The following is an 18,484-nucleotide window of genomic DNA, read 5'->3' on the forward strand; positions in this document are numbered from 1 at the left end:
ACGTTACCCCAATGCCACTATGTGGGAATTCTCTGCAGTTGGGAAATCTAGCAGAAAGGTAGAGTCAGGAGTCGCTGGGTCAATTTGATATATAGAATTTTTACTGCATTCCTGAAGAATCAAAATGGGGAAAGGGGGAATGTGTATCAATAGGTTCTCAACCACTAGGCCCTCAGGAAAGCTTCAGCCTGCCCTCTGAAATCAGCAGTGTCTTTCTATAAAACCTTCACTCTTTCTCCCTACCCTATCATACTCACTTATCTTCCTGCACTCATTCCTGGAATATCCAGACAATGAAGACACCTATGTCAGACTCCTGCTCGTTGACTACAGCTCCGCCTTCAACACCATTATCCCCTCCAGATTGATCTCAAAACTACGTGACTTTGATCTCGGGTCCACCGTCTGCAACTGGAAGGGCTTGGTGACGTGGCACAATGAAAATAACCTCTCTCTCAACATCAGCAAAACTAAAGAACTGATCATCGACTTCAGAAAGAAAGGAGGAGAACATGCCCCCATCTATATCAACGGAACTGAGATTGCGAGAGTGAAGAACATCAAGTTCCTCGGAGTGACGATAACCGACGACCTGTAATGGATTTCACACGTAAATGCAACAGTCAAGAAGGCACAACAATGCCTCTTCTTCCTCAGATGGCTTAGGAAATTTGGCATGTCCATAAGATCCATCACCAACTCCTACAGATGCACCATACAAAGCATACTGTCTGGGTGCATAACGGCCTGGTATGGCAACTGCTCTGCCCAGGACCGTAAGAAAATACAGAAGGTTGTGTGCTCAGCCCAGACCATCACGGAAGCCAACCTTCCATCCATGGACTCTATTTACACAGCCTGCTGCTGCAGAAAGGCAGCCAATATTATCAAAGATTCATTGCACCCTGGTAATGATCTCCAACAACCTCTTCCATCAGGCAGAAGATATAGAATCCTCAACACACACACGAGCAGGTTCAGGAATAGCTTCTTTCTGACCGTTATCAGACTGTTGAATGGACTCTAGCCTCAAATAATATAACCTGCAAAGTAACCTGTATGCCTCTAAGTCTTTTTGATCTGTACATCCTTTGCTTGCTGTGAGCTGCCTGTACCACTCGTAAACAAAGCTTTTCACTGTATTTCAGTACACGTGACAATAAAATCAAAATCCAATTAAAACATCATCAAAGACATCCTGATAATGATCTCTTACAACCTCTTCCGTCAGGCAGAAGATACAGAAGCCTGAATACAGGCAGCAGCAGGTTCAGGAACAGCTTCTTCCCGGCCATTATCAGACTTTTGAATGGATTCCCTAGCCTCAAATAATGCTGATCTTGCTAACATTGATCTCGCCGAGCGCACACAATGTAACCTGTACACCTCGAAGTCTTTTGATCTGTACATCCTTTGCTTACTATGATCTGCCTGTACCGCTCATAAACAAAGCTTTTCACTGTATTTCAGTACATTTGGCAATAAATCAATCAATCAATCAAAAAACCCCCAGCCCTGATTTCTACTCCATACTTCATTCATGGCTGACTTCTTCATCCATCTCGATCCAAACCATCACCAGGCCCTAGTCCTTCTCTTGGCCAATCACCTGTTTACTGCACCAGCACCAACAGTGTGGTTTTACTTCCCTGATTGCCAGGAATCATCGCTAAAGGGTCCTGACTGTAACTCCTGCCATTGGTTTTCTACCCAGAAAATGTCAAATTTGGCCAGTTGTTGAGTAGCAAATGAAAACATATAATGCAGTCCTGCTAATAATTTTGATAGGATTTCCAGGTTCTGAGCCTACATGCACATCCCAGCTATTTCACCAGTTGAAGAGTGTCAGAAATCCTGTCATTAAAATACTTTTTGAAGTGAAACTATCATTCTAATTTAGGAAACACAGCTGCTAATCTGTACACAGCAAATTCCCACAACAGCAATGAGAGAAATTACTGAACAGTAATTCTGTTCAGTAATTTGTTTAGGTGTATCACCAAAGAAGATGTTATCTCGACATGTTAGAGAAATGTCATAGTGTCACAGGAGACTGCACCTATCCTGACAAATAATTTATGATATTGCTGTGCCATTAAGAAGGATATCAGAGCTTGCAGGATTGGTAACCATGCCCTGTCAGTCATCATGAAAGTCACAATGGCTTTGAATATCTTCATTTTTGGACTATTTCAATTATCAATTGCAGATTTTTATAACATCTCTCTAACAGCACACGACAACAAAAGGCAGGTCACTGATGCCCTGTTAAAACTGAACAGTATATTAACTTCCAAATGGATGGGGCTTTGTAGATACAAAGCACAACTGGATATACCTCTAAGGCTGGATTCCCCCAAATAAAAGGAAAAGCCAGGAAAATTGCATTGTGTATCTATTTATAATTGGTTATAAGGTCAGGGCTGAGAAGATCTCCCAGCATTAGTTTCCAGATTCAAGATGTAAAACCCCACCAACATATCTAACAATGCAGCCCTCTCCCAGTACTGTGTTGAAGTGCATATCTCGATCCTATTTAATAGTCTCCAGAGTGAGATTTGAACTCCAGAAACAGCACAGAAAAAAATAGCCTTGACAGAGTTTGAAACGTGATTTTTCATTTCAAACAGCTTTAAAATGATCACAAAGGTATATTCTAATTGATGAGAATACCTTTCTTATTATTTACTTATTTTCTCAACTCATCAAACCTTTATTACATGAAAGTGAGATAGTGAAAAGACAGGATGAAACTGTGGAAAACAAGTACAGTTATATTGGAAGGAAATCATTAAAGGAAAATTACTGTAGATCATCAGGGAGAAGGCTGCATTAACGTGAATTGAAAGAATATAAAATGATCCTTAAGGCAAAGTGATCTTGTTAGCTATAATAGAAGCATTTCTGTGTTTTCCTTCTTAAACTGTTAGATAATAGAGGTGAAATACTGAAGAAAAGCAATGAATTAAATTCTTATTTATGTGATGAATTTTACTATAATTTCCCTTTGGTAAGGAATTATTTTTTAGCTTTCTTTCATTTTTTCTTTTCCTTGGCTCTGCAATTGAATTGATTCCATCTTCAGATACAGGCAATTCTAAGAGAATGCTTTATATTTTTCAGAGGAAAGAGCCTCAATTGCACTTTCTCTTCTTCCTAGCCCAGTGACACTGATGTCAACTGCACCCCCACTTTTTATGATCCCAGTAGAGATTGTAACATTTCTCTTTAGAATCTGAATACTCAAGTATAATTCCTAAAAGAATAAAGTGACAAGTTTCATGGCCTGAACAAAATTAATTTTAGTACATAAAAATCAAAGGACATGAATACTAATAGTGATGATCTATCTTAAATAATATTGTTAATGATATCTAGCTGTCACTCTCTCGCTCTCACTCATTCCTTGTTCTCTCTGATCATGATCCTATTTAACAAGGCAAGAACAAAAAAAACCAAAGGTGGTATTAATGACATAATTGGAAGGCCATTTTGTAAGCTTTGCAGTTAAACCTCCTCATTGTCATGTTTTATAAGTCACTTAAATGGAACAGTCTTTCGATACACTAGCATCATCCAGAAAACCTATCGAGTTGCCCCTCTAGTTGTGAATAAGTGTGTAATTTGCTTATATCAGAAAATTGAGTGCCACTTGTATTTGAGATTCAGGTAAGTTGTAGAACTGACTGACATCGGAAGACAAACATTAGCCCCAAAGCATTTAATTATTAAGATACTGAAGGAAACAGATGCTGATATATTGGGAAATCTGGCATGATCAAGATCTATCCAACAAAAAGCACAGTAAAGTAACAGCAGCAAGTTTGTGATGCTAAACATATTTCCATCTGCATAATTAAATTTTTTGCAGTTAGCCCACGCTCATATTTTCACTCCAAAGCATTGTATCAAGTAGACCTGATCAAGTGTATCCCAGTACGTCGTGGGAACATAGAAATAGAACATAGAACATTACAGCGCAGTACAGGCCCTTCGGCCCTCGATGTTGCGCCGACCTGTGAAACCAATCTGAAGCCCATCTAACCTAAACTATTCCATTATCATCCATATGTTTATCCAATGACCATTTAAATGCCCTTAAAGTGGGCGAGTCTACTATTTTTGCAGGCAGGGCATTCCACACCCTTACTACTCTCTGAGTAAAGAACCTACCTCTGACATCTGTCCTATATCTATCATCCCTCAATTTAAACCTATGTCCCCTCGTGCTAGCCATCACCATCCAAGGAAAAAGGCTCCCACTGTCCACCCTATCTAATCCTCTGATCATCTTGTATGTCTCTATCAAGTCACCTCTTAACCTTCTTCTCTCTAACGAAAACAGCCTCAAGACCCTCAGCCTTTCCTCACAAGACCTTCCCTCCATACCAGGCAACATCCTGGTAAATCTCCTCTGCACCCTTTCCAATGCTTCCACATCCTTCCTATAATGCGGTGACCAGAACTGTACGCAATACTCCAAATGTGGCCGCACCAGAGTTTTGTACAGCTGCAACATGACCTCATGGCTCTGAAACTCAATCCCTCTACCAATAAAACCTAACATACTGTACGCCTTCTTAACAATGCTATCAACCTGGGTGGCAACTTTCAGTGATCTATGCACATGGACACCGAGATCTTTCTGCTCATCCACACTACCAAGAATCTTACCATTAGCCCAGTACTCTGTATTCCTGTTACTCCTTCCAAAGTGAATCACCTCACACTTTTCCGCATTAAACTCCATTTGCCACCTCTCAGCCCAGCTCTGCAGCTTATCTATGTCCCTCTGTAACCTGCAACATCCTGCCGCGCTATCCACAACTCCACCAACTTTGGTGTCATCCGCAAATTTACTAACCCATCCTTCTACGCCCTCATCCAGGTCATTTATAAAAATGACAAACAGCAGTGGCCCCAAAACAGATCCTTGAGGTACACCACTAGTAACTGAACTCCAGGATGAACATTTCCCATCAACCACCACCCTCTGTCTTCTTACAGCTAGCCAATTTCTGATCCAAACCGCTAAATCACCCTCAATCCCATGCCTCCGTATTTTCTGCAATAGCCTACCATGGGGAACCTTATCAAACGCTTTACTGAAATCCAAATACACCACATCAACCGCTTTACCCTCATCCACCTGTTTGGTCACCTTCTCAAAGAACTCAATAAGGTTTGTGAGGCATGACCTACCCTTCACAAAACCGTGTTGACTATCCCTAATCAAATTATTCCTTTCTAGATGATTATAAATCCTATCTTTTATAATCCTTTCCAACACTTTACCCACAACCGAAGTAAGGCTCACTGGTCTATAATTACCAGGGTTGTCTCTACTCCCCTTCTTGAACAAGGGCACAACATTTGCTCGTCTCCAGTCTTCTGGCACTATTCCTGAAGACAATGACGACATAAAGATCAAAGCCAAAGGCTCTGCAATCTCCTCTCTAGCTTCCCAGAGAATCCTAGGATAAATCCCATCCGGCCCAGGGGACTTATCAATTTTCACACCTTCCAGAATTGCTAACACCTCCTCCTTATGAACCTCAATCCCCTCTAGTCTAATAGACTGTATCTCAGTATTCTCCTCGATTACATTGTCTTTTTCCTGTGTGAATACTGACGAAAAAAATTCATTTAGCACCTCTCCTATCTCTTCGGACTCCACGCACAACTTCCCACTACTGTCCTTGACCGGCCCCAATCTTACTCTAGTCATTCCTTTATTCCTGACATACCTATAGAAAGCTTTAGAGTTTTCCTTGATCCTACCTGCTAAAGACTTCTCATGTCCCCCCCGGCTCTTCTCAGCTCTCTCTTTAGGTTCTTCCTGGCTAACTTGTAACTCTCAAGCGCCCTAACTGAGCCTTCACGCCTCATCTCTACATAAGCCTCCTTCTTCCTCTTGACAAGAGATTCAACTTCTTTAGTAAACCACGGTTCCCTCGCTTGACCACTTCCTCCCTGCCTGACAGGTACATACTTCTCAAGGACACGCAGTAGCTGTTCCTTGAACAAGCTCCACATTTCAATTGTGCCCAGCCCCTGCAGTTTCCTTCTCCATCCTATGCATCCTAAATCTTGCCTCATCGCCTCATAATTGCCTTTCCCCCAGCTATAACTCTTGCCCTGCGGTATATACCGATCCCTTTCCATCGCTAAAGTAAACGTAACCGAATTGTGGTCACTATCACCAAAGTGCTCACCTACCTCCAAATCTAACACCTGGCCTGGTTCATTACCCAGTACCAAATCCAATGTGGCCTCGCCTCTTGTTGGCCTATCTGCATACTGTGTCAGGAAACCCTCCTGCACACATTGGACAAAAACTGACCCATCTGAAGTACTCGAACTATAGCGTTTCCAGTCAATATTTGGAAAGTTAAAGTCCCCCATAACAACTACCCTGTTACTTTCGCTCCTATCCAGAATCATCTTTGCAATCTTTTCCTCTACATCTCTGGAACTTTTCGGAGGCCTATAGAAAACTCCCAACAGGGTGACCTCTCCTTTCCTGGTTCTAACCTCAGCCCATACTACCTCAGTAGACGAGTTGTCATCAAATGTCCTTTCTGCCACCGTAATACTGTCCTTCACTAACAATGCCACACCTCCCCCTCTTTTACCACCTTCCCTGATCTTACTGAAACATCTAAACCCCGGAACCTGCAACAACCATTCCTGTACCTGCTTTATCCATGTCTCCGAAATGGCCACAACATCGAAGTCCCAGGTACCAACCCATGCTGCAAGTTCACCCACCTTATTCCGGATGCTCCTGGCATTGAAGTAGACACACTTCAAACCACCTTCCTGCCTGCCGGTACACTCCTGCAACCTTGAAACCTTATTCATGACCTCACTACTCTCAACCGCCTGTACACTGGAGCTACAATTCAGGTTCCCATCCTCCTGTTGAATTAGTTTAAACCCTCCCGAAGAGCATTAGCAAATTTCCCCCCCAGGATATTGGTACCCCTCTGGTTCAGGTGTAGACCATCCCGTTTGTAGAGGTCCCACCTACCCCGGAATGAGCCCCAATTATCCAGGTATCTGAATCCCTCCCTCCTGCACCATCCCTGTAGCCACGTGTTCAACTGCTCTCTCTCCCTATTCCTCGCCTCGCTAGCACGTGGCACGGGTAACAAACCAGAGATAACAACTCTGTTTGTTCTAGCTCTAAGCTTCCACCCTAGCTCCTTGAATTTCTGCCTTACGTCCCCATCCCTTTTCCTACCTATGTCGTTGGTGCCTATGTGGAACACGACTTGGGGCTGCTCCCCCTCCCCCTTAAGGATCCCGAAAACACAATCCGAGACATCACGGACCCTGGCACCTGGGAGGCAACACACCAACCGTGAGTCTCTCTCGTTCCCACAGAATCTCCTATCTGTCCCCCTAACTATGGAGTCCCCAATGACTAATGCTCTCCTCCTCTCCCCCCTTCCCTTCTGAGCAACAGGGACAGACTCTGTGCCAGAGACCTGTACCCTATGGCTTACCCCTGGTAAGTCGTCCCCCCCAACAGTGTCCAAAACGGTATACTTGTTTTTGAGGGGAATGGCCACAGGGGATCCCTGCACTGTCTGCCTGTTCCCTTTCCGTCCCCTGACTGTAACCCATCTACTTTTTTCCTGTACCTGAGGTGTGACTACCTCCCCATAACTCCTCTCAATTACCCCCTCAGCCTCCCGAATGATCCGAAGTTCATCCAGCTCCAGCTCCAGCTCCCTAACACAGTTTCCGAGGAGCTGGAGTTGGGTGCACTTCCTGCAGATGAAGTCAGTGGGGACACTGGTGGGGACCCTTACCTCCCACGTTCTACAGGAGGAGCATACAACTGCCCTAACATCCATTCCCACTGTTCTGAATTCCCAAACAGACAAATTGAAAAAAAATACTAGTAGCCTTACCAAATCAGCGCTCAGAACCTTTTTTTTTGGTTAGAGGAGGAGGATGGGTGGGAGACACTACCTCGGTAGTGTTTCGGGTAAAGCAACCGCCCAAATATATTACCTCACTTACTCCAAAAATGGAGTCACGCGAGGTAAGACTTTTATAATCGAAAAGCTCACCTTCCCAGGCTGCCCTCGCGCTTCCTCCCGGACTCCCGCCGCTGAAACAACTGGGAAGCTAGGGAAGAAATTGTGGGACCGTGGTGGAGATGATATTTGTATCATCACAGCCATAGCTGAGGAGCTGGAAGACTAGACAGTGGATAATGTTGTACCATTATTTAAGAAAAGCTGCAAGGAAAAACCAGGGAACCACAGACCGGTGAGCCTAACGTTAGTGGTGGGTAAGTTGGAGGGGATTCTGCGAGACAGGATCTATATGCATTTGGAAAGGCAAGGACTGTTTAGGGATAGTCAACATAGCTTTGTGTGTTGGAAATCATGTCTCATAAATTTGACTGAGCTTTTTCAAGAGACAACCAAGAAAACTAGATGAGGGCGGTGTGATAGATGTTGTCTACATGGACTTTACCAAGGCCTTCGACAAGGTAAACTGGTTATAACGTTAGAACACATAGGATCCAGGGAGAGCTAGCCAATTGGATACAAAATTGGAGATAGAGGGTGGTGGTAAAGGGTTATTTTTCAGACTGGAGGCCTGTCACCAGTGGTGTTCTTGAGGAATGGTGCTGGGTCCACTTTTATTTGTCATTTGCATAAAGGATTTGGATGACAATATTGGAGGCATAGTTAATAAGTTTGCTGATGATACCAAAGTTGGAGGTATAGTGAACAGTTGATCAACTGGGCCACTGGGCTGAGGAATGGCAGATGTGGTTTAATGCAGATAAATGTGAACTTTTGCATTTTGGTAAAACAAGTAATGGAATGGCCCTGGCGAGTTTACAATTACAGCATTTAAAAGACATTTGGGCAGGAGCATGGATAGGACAGGTTTAGAGGGTTCTGGGCCAAACACAGGCAAATGGGTCTAGTTCAGTTTAGGAAAGCTGATCGGCATGGATGAGTTGGGCTGAAGGGCATGTTTTCATGCTGTTTGACTCTGTGGTTTTAGAACTCTATCTGAAAACATGCCCTCAGATACATCGAGCAGTGTCACAGAGGCATGGTGTATACATGGTTAGCAGCAGAGAATTGTATGAGATAATTCATTATAACTTATGGACAGATATCTTCTATGAAACTCCTCCAAAATCACATTTAGCGAATAAAATCTAGTTCAATGATTCATAAAGGTGGTGTCGCAGTGACCTGTAAGACTGTGTGATCACAAACATAATAATTGAAATTATTGAATAATTGAAATTACCATTTAAAAACAACTAACAATCATATTGCATTTCTTTGTAGGACATTTTATTCACAATTTTACATTTGATCCCATTGGCAGATATTCTCCACTGCAATCTGGAAACTGCAGCCTTTCTTTTTCATGATCAATAATCTGATTAATGGTTCAAACGTCACAATTTTTTTTATCACACTCACTTTAAATTAGTAGATGTGGAATACAAATCAACTATATCTGGATTATAATAGCTATATATTTACTTTCAGGGAAAAAAATGTATATTTGAAGTGCAAAACTGTGTTTAAACATTAAAGACAGTACAAAACAAATAAAGTGAGAAATGTTCACCCAGATATAAACAAATATTCTGACAGTCTAGTGTTTTGATCCTATCAGATCAAAGCATTCTGAATGTGAGCTCTACCTGAAGGAATCACTACATCAAGAGAATAAATTCAATACTTTTTTTTCTCAAATCTATTTGAAAATACTTCATTCATTGACGTGATGTCATTTGTCAGAATGAAATAGCTACGCTAAACAATATAAATATCTTCTCCTGCAATACTATGTAAACATCACATCATCAGTGAAACAGCTGCTTCTGTCTGCAAAAATGCACACAATACACATGCTTACAAACAACTGAGGTTTTAGTAAGATTTGCAATCGAATATAAATTAGTTTGTCCACAAATAAAGGAAAATTATTTTAGTGCAGTCATTAGCAAACAAAAGCAATGACTCAGTCAGATCTAGGTTTGAAACACCCATGTTCTGATTGTAAAATAAAATGCAACAAGGAAAAGCTGTAATTAATGGGTTGCATTACTGTTTCAAAAAGTATTGTTTTTCATCTAACCTTTTTGTTTGTGATCACACAGTCTTACAAGTCACTGTGACACCACCTTTATGAATCATTGATCTAGATTTTATTCGCTAAATGTGAATTTTGGAGGAGTTTCATAGAAGATATCTGTCCATGAGTTATAATGAATTATCTCATACAATTCTCTGCTGCTAACCATGTATACACCATGCCTCTGTGACACTGCTCGAAAAACTTTCTTGTGCTCACTAGCAGCAGAAAGACTTGTCACTGTTGGGACCATTTGGATTCCCTCCTTTCTTCCACTATCACCGGTACCATACTTAAAGCCCATCTGTGCACGAGGTCAAACTCTGCAAGCTAGAAACTGCCATTCACAACTCCATTGTAGAAAAAATTGCCCTAGAGATGGCCATCAGGTGCAAGTTGGCACCCTGACTTTGAGACATGACTACTTGTTTGAAGTGCATGCAGTGCTTTTGCTGCAAAAACTGCTGGCACATGCTGGGTGGTAAAACATTGATGTAGCATAGCTCAGTACAGCAACACATCTGACTCCTTGATTGATCATTGCTAACAACCATGACATGCTGTCTGGCATTATTTCTGTACTAAAAGTCAGGGCAGAAATACTGCGAGCATTTAAGGTCTGGCTAAGGGGGGGAAGGGCAAAACAGCAAGGCAAGGCAGAGATACCATGAGTATCCAAGTTGACATAAAGTAAATAAACATTAAGAAATCAAGCTCAGAGCACTAAGATAAGTGGAGCCTGCAGATGTGTCATGGTAATACAGTGAGGCTGGTGCTTGTCCAACGCCAGCCTCCAGAGATGCGGTCAGGGAATAGGGGGCAGGCAGCAGCTGTCCATGGACCAGCCCCTGAGATGTTCAGGGCTGTTAGCCAAGATGGAAACCCAGAGAGGACCAAGCAGCAAGCTGGAGCTGTCAGGTATCTGCTCTCACTTTCATACCAGAAATTGTCATCATTAGTATCGGGCACATGGGAGAATGGAAACGGCATATAAATGAGATGAGATTAGGGAATAATGAGATGTAATTCCACATAAATAAGGCTCTCATTGCTCATCTCTCTGTTCATTCCTTGAGTGGAAAATCAGATTTTTTTTTGATGTTGATCATCTCAATTTTCCAATCTCACCTTTGCCCTGGCCATTCAGAGGCTCAGAATTTTTTTCTAGAAAGGATATAAAACATCTGAATGAAAGAAAAATATTCAGAAGCAAAATCATTTTAACTTCTTTAGTAGCCATATGCATGGTTAATTAAACAAGAGTAAAAGTAACACTGGGGAACTTGGTCAGCGTGGATGAGTTGGACCAAAGGGTCTTTTTTCTGTGCTGTATGACTCTGTGACTCTATGTTATGCAGGACACTAAGACCAAATAATTTTTGCATAGGTTTTGATGTAATTTGCTGACTTAGGAAAACTTCAGTAGATTACATTAGCTATTGGAACTTGTTGTCTATTTTTATGTAGTTACCTTGCAGGCTACTTGAAGATAAATCACAGTTTGCTGAAATATACCAAAGACTGAGCGTGTCCAAGTATCCAGCTTCTGTTTAAATATTACCAAAGAATAACAACAAAATATGAAGTTGCAAAAGGTGCTGGCATGACTTATATCATTTTGTGGTTAGTTTTGTGAAAACATAATTTCACCCTTTAACCCCTTCATTTTCTTTAATTGTGTTAGGAAAAAATTGCACCCCAAGTCATGCTGTTTTGAAAAATAATTATTGAGGGTCCATTCAAATATGTTTGCATTGTGACTCGCACAAAATCTACCAAGATCCCATACAGTGAGGCTATGTTTAAAACGTAATTTTTTTAAAATTCCACTAAAAAAAATTGTTATATTATGTAGGATAATTAGGTTCAGTTTGATGTAATACAACTAAAAATAAGTATTTTTAATCAGTGTCAGTATTGTATGTATCCAATTTTAAAAGTTTGGAACTAACATTTCAAAATAAGCAGAACAACTTCCTACTTATAATATTGTACAATGGTCAGTTCTTCATTAAAGAAAATATTTTGATTAATGTTCTTACACATACAGGTTTCAGCTTATGTTTTGGAACCTTCTCAAAGCCCTGAAAACATTACAACAACAACTCTCAAAGATGATGAATTCACCCTGGCGATCTGGCCACTTTTGTGGGAATGTGGAGGTGGACAGACATGGTGTTGGTTCTGCTTCTAGCTGAATGTTAATAAACTAATGGAAAAGATCATGGAAACTCGAGTTGCTCTGAATGTAATTCACGCTTAAAATAATTCAATCTTTTGCACCAGATATTTAAATTTCAACCTAATTATGTCAAAAAATGTCAGTGAAATCAAGTGGAAACTCCAGGTCTTGCTGTACATGCTCATTAATTCCCATCAAACAGATGACAGAAAGTTAATTCTTGTCATTACCCATGTAACAATGGGATAAATGTTAATGCCTGCCAATCAACCTCTCTGGTGAAACATTCATTCAGGTTTTCAATTTTCAGGAAGATTTTAAAAACACCAAATTTACATTAAGCTTATTTTTCCTCTCTGTTTCTCTTTCTCCTCTCTGTCTTAAGCCAATTTTCTTCCTCTTTATTTGTACCAGTTTTCATAAGAACATAAGACATTTGAGCAGGTAATACCATATGGCCCATCCGCCATTCAATATGATCACAGCTAGTTCCTTTGACTTTAAAATACAAATATATGGAATACCACCACCTGTAAGTTCCCCATCCAGTTAGTCACCATCATGAATTGGAGATCTATTGCTATTCCTTCATTGTGGGTCAACCTACAGCACATACACTGCACCAGTTCAAGAAGGCAGCTCACCATGACCACCTCAAGGGTAACTAGTGATGGGCAATAAATGCTGGTCCAGCCAGCGACACCCAAATCCCATGAATGAATTTCAAAAAACTGCACTTTCCCATATGTCCCTTCCATCCCTTGATTCCCTGAAAGGCTAAAACTCTGTATAACTCAGACTCAAAGGTATGCAAGCATACAAGGCTATGGGCCAAGTGCTGGAAAATGGGATTAGAATAGTTAGGTGATGATTTTTTTTTTTCTGCCTTGCACAGTTTCGAAGGTTCAAAGGTCCTTTTTCTATGCCATTGACTTTAATGACTCTATTGACAAATCTCAGTGGTAGAGAATTCCAAAGATGCACAACCTTTTGTGTGAAGAAATTACTTATCATCTCTATCCTCAATGGTTGGTTCTTTAACTGGCATCTGTGCCCCTGTGTTTTAGATTCCCGGCCAAGGAAACAACCTCTGGCCCTACTTTGTCAAACTCCTTCAGAATCCCATATTTCCAATCACAGGGAGGAACATTCCATTCTCTGAAGGGAAGTGAGCAATGGTGAGAAAGTGGGAAAATACCATGAGAATGAAAAAGAAAGTCAGAGTCTCAATGTTGAGAAAGGTTTTATTTTCTCCAATTCTCCATTTAAGCTTTTAATAATGACCTCAGAATCTTGCTATTGAACAGCGATTGTCTTTTTTCATTCTTTTGTATCTCATTAATAGTTTAGCTCTCCTTATGTGTATGCCAATTGCAATTTTCCTCCCCTTCTCCAAGAAATTAGACTGTGCAAATTCCCAACATGTGCAAATTCCCAACAGAGCGGATACGGCTCACCAACTGCTGTCTTGACAAAGTAGGGCCAGAGGTTGTTTCCACGTCCCCGCCACATGATCCCATAAGAGATCTACCAAAGATAGTGAAGATGGGAGTCAGAGAGGTGTTTACAGAATCAGCTTCCAAACTTTTGAGGAAAACCTCCTGGACTTCTTTATGGACAAGTTCCGCTGAAAAGGTGCTTAGCTTATAGATCCATGCTTTTTGCCCTTCCCAAGGTCTGAGAAACACTACTATCTTGAGTTTAAAACGTCGTCATGCTACAATGAAGGACTAAGGTTCCTTACAAGATTTATGCACTTTGGCATGAAGAATAAAAGAGCTAAATATTATTTAAAAGAGGAAAGCCTGCAAAAAGCTGCAGCGAAAAAGTGATTTAGGTGTCATAAAGCATGAATCACAAAATGCTACCGTTCAAGTTCGGCCGGTCATAAGACAGACAAATGGAATGTTGGATTTTATTTAAAAAATAGGGAGATCTTGATAAAACTACACAAGGCACTGGTCAGACGACCACTGGGATACTGTGAACAGTTCTAGGCAGCTTTATTAAGGAAAAATATACTGGCATTGGGGACCATCCAGAGAAGGGTTGAGGGTATGGAGGCATTTTCTTGTGAGGAGAGGTTGAGTAGCTTGGTCTTGTATTCATTGGAGTTCAGGAGAATGAGAGGAGATTGTATTGAAACAAAAAAGATTCTTAAAGGGCTTTACAGGGTAGATGCTTTGCATCCCCTTGCGGGATAGTCTAATGTCAGACGGCAATAATCTCATGATAAGGAGTCACCCATTTAAAACAGAGATGAGCAGATTTCTTTTTCTTTCAGATGGCAGTGAATCTGTGGAATTCTTTACCACTGAGAGCTGGAGAGTCTAGATTGCTGAATATATTCAAGTCTGAGATACACAGATTTTTAATGAGTTAAGGGAATCAAGGGTTATGGAGAAAAGGCAGGAAAGTGAGGATTATCAGATCAGCCAGGACCTCATTAAAAGGCAGAGTGAATTTGATGGGCTGAATGGCCTGATTCTGCCGTTATGTTTCAAGGTCTTTTGGTATAAGTATTGACTTGCCTCATAAGAACAGATTAATCATCTGTTCCTCATCGTGCCTCAATTGACACTACAATTTGTTGAATTTAAAGTTCTTCTAACATGAAGCTTCTACTGATTTTTATTCTGCACTGACTCAAACACATCTGTCTCGGGGATTTAAATTACCCCCATTATTTCTCTTTATATACCTGATTTCATAATAAATTCAATCTTTTTAATTTACACTCCTCACTCCTGCACCATTTTATTACCCAATCATTAAATTTCTTCAATTAAAAAATATGCCCCAGTGATTGCCCTGTTCAATTTGATTAATTGTCACACTATCAGCTCACATTTTCTGCAAACTTGTGGGAAAATGTTTTCTGAGCTGAAGGTGACAAGAACAAATCTATCAAAGTCTACCCTTAAGTAGTGTCCATTTGATCTATACCGTTATTATATCTTACATTCTTGAGATTAGAAGTTATCAAAATAGTGGCCTGGATTTTGTTGTAGTAATAATGTTGAAATGGTTAGCATTTGCAGTCACTATTCCTCTGAAACCGCCAACAACTTCTGGAGTACACACATTAAAAGAATAGTGCAGAAATCTAGAAGCTATTGCCAGTGATAATATGCTTTGTTATAATATCTGCCAATATAAATAATTCGCTAAAAAGTGCTTTGGAATGTCTCAAAATCATATAAACTGCTATCTAAATTAAATCTTTTTTGTAATTTTGCTAAGGACTGAATGATGAGAACGTCCCCTTTTATGTCATAATATCATCATCAAAACTGCTGGAAGATTTGCAGCTTGTTAATGAAATGGGGTTTTAATGATGTGCTAAATTGTAATGACAGTTGAAGTGCTCCTCTAGGCCTAGAAAACTAACTTTATATTTGTGTAACTCAGTTCCATTCATAAAAATTCCATAATATCATAATCTAATTATTTTTCAAAGTTTGTTTAAGGTGGCATAATTGGTCAGTGATTAACACTGTTGCTTCACTGTGCCAGGGACCCAGGTCGAGTCCAGCCTAAGGTGACTGTCTGTGTGGAATTTGTGCATTCTACCCGTGTCTGCGTGGGGTTTCTGCTGAGTGCTCCGATTGCCTCCCACAGTCCAAAAATGTGCAGATTAGGTGGGTTGGCCATGTTAAATGTGGGTTTACAGGTGTAGGGCAGGGGGCTGGGTCTGGCAGGGATGCTCCTCAGCAGACTCAATGGGCTGAATGGCCTCTTTTCTGCACTGTAGATATTCTATAATGTTTCATCTATGAATTTTTATATACCAGTCTTGATTCCTCTTTCTGTAAAGTTTATAATAATTAATCCACATTTCACTTCCCAGTTTACTGTTTGTGACAATTCTTCAATGCTTATCCTGCACGATAACATCACTGGAGCTGAACATATGGAGAATGTCTCTTCTTCATTCCAGTTTCAAACTAATATCAGGAAAATGTAAATCCAGTCCACAGAGTTTGTTACATCTTTAAGGGCAACTTTCTTCAGGTCAGTAATGAATGTTATTGCTTCACAGTTAACAATGAAATTTGGGCCTGAATCATCCCACTGTTGTGAGAGTTTTTCTTTTTTCTTGACAGGATGTGGGCATCGCTGGCTAGGCCAGCATTTATTGCCAATCCCTAACTGCCAAGAGGACAGATAAGACTGAACAACATTGGAATCACATTCAGGCTAGACAGATAAGTATTGTAGTTTCCTTTGTTATAATGCAGAAGTTGACCCTCCCCCTTTCTCTGTGAATTAAAACCAAAATACCCAAAGAGGAGCACCTTGCCCTATAATCTGTAAAAGGAGTGTGAAAAATGGTGTAACCTGCCTTTCAGCAACTTTTAGTGGTTAAATAAAATAAACCCCTGACACTCACTTTATAATCAACAAGTAACAATTTATTTATCTAACTCTAACAGTGAACAAATTAACTAAACTATTAACAAACCGAATAAACCTTTCTAACTACTAACTATTCCTGAATAAAAGAAGATTCTAATAGTATACTGTTCCAATAAATACAAGTCCCATCTTTATAAAATTTTTAAAAAGTAGAATTTAGTTTCTTGGAATTACAGCCTGATTACATGTCTTCCAGAATGGTCTGTGCCTTTTCCATCGAATGTTCTGTCAGGAACGCCTCTTCTGTCGACTCTTCTGTCAGGATTATTAAATAGTTGTACCATTGGTACCTTAGATATTTTTGGTGTTTTCTCTAAGACTTATAGGAATCTGTGAGAGCCGGTAACTCTCTCTTGAGAGCTGAGAGCTGTTAACTCCAGCAGGTGGCAGTTTGTCCAACTGCTCTCTTCTTTTATACCCCTGATGACATATCAATTTCTTACAATCGGGTTGATCATAGTTTGTCAAAACCATCAGATTTAAATTTGATAGGTTTTTGGTGTCTAAGTGCCTGGTTCAAATTAATTGGCTAAATTCAAAAACTGTTGTCTTGGTAAAAATGCTGCTTGGCCTGTTAACAGTATGGCCTTTAAAAACAAATGTTTCAATTCGGATGCTCTCTCTACTTGCAAACTTTCAAGCTGCTCACAGACATTTCCAGGCGTAGAAAAAGCACAATCTCTTGAAGGTAACATGCAATGCTTTCTTCCCTAGCATTTTACAAACACCAATATTTTACACACACCAAATACTAATGTCCTGCCTCCCAATCCACCAATACTCTACTCAACTTTGCTACTCTTTCCCTAAAGTGCATTAGTGAACCAGTTAGATTTTTCCCGACAATGGTCTAATTAATTTTTTAATTCCAGATTTTTATTCAATTCAAATTCCAACATTTGCCATGAAGGGCTTCACTTCCAGGCCATCAGGGCATTTCCTGGGTCTCTGGATTAATATCACTAGGTCGTCATCTCCTGAACATTGGACAACACAGTATTCTGTTTCTCACAGATTCACAATAGGGCACCCTCACAACCTTACCAGGGAAATCTAATATAATTTACAAATTATTGATGTTGGAATGATAATGTGCATTTGTTATCAATTCAGATAATTTTTTTCTTTCATTCATTAGATCTGGGAATTGCTGGCTATGACAACTTTTATTACCCGTATCAAAATGCCCTTGAAAATGTGCTGTTGAGCTGTGTTCTTGAATATCTGCAGTCCATGTGGTATCAGTACACCCACAGTGCAGTTAGGGAGGGAGATTCTGGATTTTGACTCCAGTGAAGGGCCAGCAATATAGTTTCAAGGTAGGATGGTGTGTGGCTTGGAGGGAAACTTACAGGTGGTGTTGTCCCCATGAATATGTTGCTTTTGTCCTTCTAAATGGTGAAAGTAACAGAATTGGGCTTTGGAAGGTGCTGTCTAATGAGCTTTGGTATGTTGTTGGAGCTGCATTGATCCATACAAGTGGACAGTATTCTAATACACAACTGACTTGTGCTCTGGAGATGGTACACTGGCCTTGAGGAATCAGGAATCAAGTTACTTGCTTCAGAATTCCTTGTTTCTGTCTGATTGTTGTAATATTTATATAGCTGATAAAGTTGAGTTTCTGGGTAATGATAATCCTCAGAATGTTGATAGTGGGAATTCAGTAACAATAACACCATTGAATGTCAGAGAGTGATGGTTGTATACTCTTTTATTGGGGACAATAATTGTCTGGCACCTGCTTAG

The sequence above is a fragment of the Rhincodon typus genome, chromosome 12, assembly GCF_021869965.1.
Source record: "Rhincodon typus isolate 14 chromosome 12, sRhiTyp1.1, whole genome shotgun sequence".
In the NCBI taxonomy this organism is placed as follows: Eukaryota; Metazoa; Chordata; class Chondrichthyes; order Orectolobiformes; family Rhincodontidae; genus Rhincodon; species Rhincodon typus.